General features: G+C 48.8%; 1 protein-coding gene across 3 annotated transcripts in view; it reads left to right on the top strand.

Annotated features, from left to right (window-relative positions):
• Positions 1 to 3,831, top strand: part of LOC107266981 (LIM/homeobox protein Lhx9) — a 71,459-nt gene that overhangs the window by 30,836 nt on the left and 36,792 nt on the right. The window contains exon 2 of one of the 3 annotated variants that reach the window (XM_015738099.2): positions 1,463 to 1,624. The exons of the other annotated variants lie outside the window; for them this stretch is intronic. The gene's annotated coding sequence lies outside the window, so the exon portion shown is untranslated. The remainder of the gene's footprint in view (positions 1 to 1,462; positions 1,625 to 3,831) is intronic. 3 annotated transcript variants of the gene reach the window in all.

Below are 3,831 nucleotides of genomic sequence, written 5' to 3' on the forward strand. Positions count from 1 at the left end.
CGGCGCCCCTTCCCGTCATTTTTTAATTTCCAAAGGAGAGTACCCACTCCACCTGCCCCTCCCCCCCCCGTACACCAGAGATCACGAGGGTAGTAGATGGTACAGGGGGTTCAAATTAATTCAGTCAATTTTCCAGTATCCATTTGTGAATGATTCCGGGATGCAAGTTCCTCGGACGCCTTAGTATGGGCATTCTCGTGTGACTCTTTGGACGTTTTTCTCGAGAATTGTGACGAGCAGAGAATGAAAGAAGAAAGAGAATAAGGAGGCATAAAAATGCTCGTTGAGCAACACGCAAATATAATTACTTTTTGTTCCGCGAATGGCGGTCCGCCGCTCTGACGGTGGTTGGCACATCTTGAGGTTTGAGTTTAATTAAATATTTTCGTGGCTGAATGTCTGCTCGACGTTGCGGCCTCTCACTGTCTCTCTCTCTCTCTCTCATACTCCATTTGATTTTATCTCTCGCGCGCACACTCTTTCCGCGACCCCTCCCGTGCACCCCTTCCCGCGCACATAAGGCAATTTACGTTTTTAATTTGTGTAATGAATTAAACGCCTTCCTCACAACAGTCTACTATACCGTCCCACCTTAACCCGGTGTATTCAGTTTTCGGTATCCGGTACCAGGTCCCAACCGGTAGCGCCATCCTCCTTCGATTATACCCAGATCGGACAACATTGGTCCTCGTAGAAGCGTGTTAACAGATGACGAGTGACCTGGAGCATTCATTTAGGATGTGGAGGAAAGTCATTTAGGAATTTCAATGGCGTCCAATGGGTACGAAGGGTACGTGCCGGTCGTCGCTGAGGTATCGTGTCCTGGTGCACAGACCCCCCATCCTGACCACTCAATTAGATTACACTAATGTTATTAGCGGTCCGGCTGGTAGGGCTGTTTTTTACCAGCACGTGTGTCATCCACGGTGAAGTGACGTCAAAGTCGAGAGAAACGCCCTCTACCGGGAAGTTCACCCTCGTGCGCACTCGGAACTGCATACGCGCGTGGATTAGTTCGTGTAAGGGATTGTAGGTGGAGACACACGCAGATGCATTTATGAGCGTTGCCAGAATTAACGTTGAGTCCAGACGAGGGAGTGGAGTTGAGAGGTCAGGTCCTGGTTGAAAATCGTCAGGTCGACCAGGGGAGGTCAGTTTCCTGGGTTATGGATACTCGCAGCGGTGCTCGCTGGGAAACCTGGCGCATTAGCAGATTTAACTACTGGCTTTTTATCTGGCTGGCATTACTTTCATTTTACGGGAAACTTTTAGTCCGGCTGCGAGAGAGGGCGCATTAGTATTTATATTAATCCACACCCCCCCCAAACACCTCCTGACCTCTGAACTACCCTTTTCCCCTTTCGCTGACCCGTTACTGCACTCGCGACTTCCGGCAACCTTCCATTATATATTCTTTCTCCTTTTCTATCTATCTATATGCATGTATATTTATGTGTTACAGCATCCCTCTAAAGGGAACCAACGACTCGATAGATCGGCGATAGCAATGCGATGCCGACTTTAGGGAAAATTTTAATGAGCGGCTGTGACGCCCGAGACGTCAAAACCCTCGTTTTCAACTAATACTCGCCGCAACGAGCATCGCAAGAAAAAAGTGCGTGAGGTTCGTAAATTTGGCTACTCTTTGTATTCCACTGCTTCCACGACGCGATAAGACGAGTCCCAGGGTCCTGCTCAGTTTCGACGTTTCCCCTTCGCACTGCCTTTTCACGGGCTCTCTCGTTCTCGCACAGCAATGCGCGGTTCCTCTTATGCGGCTATACACGTGACAAAGTCAGCAGACTGCAATAATAATCGACGAAACACGCGAGGGATCCTGCGTCGTTGCTCCTTTAAGCCCCCGGCGACATATTATGCACTTGCCAAGAAAGAGTCTGGTGAAAAATTCAACGCCAGATCTCGGTCAGATAAACATTAGTTTATTCCCACGAGAGCGACGCACATTGCGGTATACGTCTCTTGGCCCGACACACGTGTCGCCAATTTTATGCAATTTTTTTGTTGCGTCGGCCACCGAGCGGATGTCCTTCATTAAGAGGGCAAAGTTTTCGACCGCGGTTTTCGCTTTGATGTTTTACGCATGCATCTCCCCCTATATACTCCACTCGCTCGAACAAGATCCGCGAGTCTTGGCGAAGCTCCCGGCCAGTCTAGGTTAATTTCGCAATCCTTATACGTGGCTGCGCAGAGTCTTGCGAATCTATGAAAAATGACGTCACTGCCAATGACCGTCACGGGCACTCATTCTCTTCGCTATCAGGATTCTCACTAGGGCTTACCTGTCAGACGCCATAGGAATGCGAGAGTCGGTACGGTTGAAGTGCTTGAAAAGGGTAGTAAAGGGAATAAGGGATACGGGACAGAGGAGGCAAGAGGGATCGAGAGAAGCCATGCGCCTCTCCAAGGGGTTGGAAATCCATCTGCTAAGTGCGGATAAAATTACCCCTCGATGCCGGTTCGCTGCCACCACTATCTATATGTCATTTACCTCTATACCGCTACCCCTCGTCCATGAAGCTTGCACGCCAACCATCCCCTCCCCGCCCGTCCTTCATCCCTTCAGTCGAGTAAATAACTTAGGCATCCACTAGTCACCGTTTATCCCAGCGGTGCCTCAGCCTATAGTATCCTGTCTTTATATATAAACTAGGATCGATGCACCCTGGACAACCTCAGTGCAGGCCAAGCGTTTGACTTGGGAACCTGCGGCCACTCGGCTTTCATTGGAATAAACCGCGCGGCACGATGAAACGGATATATTCGAGACAGGAGTACGAGCATTGGTTGGACGGGTGGGGGGTTGGTTGGTAGAAGAAGTAGGACCGGATATCCAGTGGCGAATCTAATTTCGCGATACGCTTATCTGCCGAGTGGACGGGATTTCGGTGGCAGCGAGATCTGCATTCGAAGCGAATCGGCGATACCTGCTTTACATAGAGGACTTTCTCTGATACTTTCGTTCTGCCTCTCTCTCTCTCTCTCTCTCTCTCTCTCTCTCTCTCTCTCTCTCTCTACTTTTTTCTCTTTTTTTTCGTTACGCTCTCGGCTGACCATATGTCCACGGAAGCCGAATCCCATGAACAGGCTTTTACTTGATGGATTCTATAAGCGCCGCAGAAGTAGGAAGAAGGACGGATAGAGGGAGAGGAGGATCCGTTGTCCGTTGGCTGGAAGCTGCGGAGGTATTGAGTTCTGTATCATGGCGGCTATAATACATTTTTTATCTGATTGAGGGGATCTTCTTTATGGGGGGTGTTCTCTATATGTATATGGTATAACCTTGTACACTTATGTGCACATGTGTGCTGGATATATAGTATACGCGTGCCAGTAAGTACGCGTGTATATATATGTATATATATAAATGGCAATAGTGTATTCTCGAACGTGCACTATCCAGCCTTGAGCCACTCTCATTTCACAGTCTCCCTCTCTCTCACTCTCTCTCTCTTTCTTCCGTATTTTATGCTCCTCGTCTTTAGTTTCCTTCCTTGTCTCACTCGACCACATCGAACAGCATACACAGGCGCATGCCTTTAGAGCAGCCTGTGTCATTTTGAACAGAGAGCTCTCAATGTTTATCTGGGTCTTTTAGTCAGGAAGGGACGATCGGGCGGGGGGAGGGATGGATTCTGGGCCTATCCTTGGAAATAAATTGGCGAACAGGAAGATTCGTTTGATTTCGATTATGACTGAAATTTTGGCATATAGGTACTTTTCTTTCCTAAGATAGAAAACCGTAGACGTGGCTAAAGTGACCAGTGGTATTTCGAAAGAGGTGAAATGGGGGGGGGAAGTACAGGGGGGGGG

This window comes from Cephus cinctus, unplaced genomic scaffold (genome assembly GCF_000341935.2).
Source record: "Cephus cinctus unplaced genomic scaffold, Ccin1 Ccin1_scaffold0330, whole genome shotgun sequence".
In the NCBI taxonomy this organism is placed as follows: Eukaryota; Metazoa; Arthropoda; class Insecta; order Hymenoptera; family Cephidae; genus Cephus; species Cephus cinctus.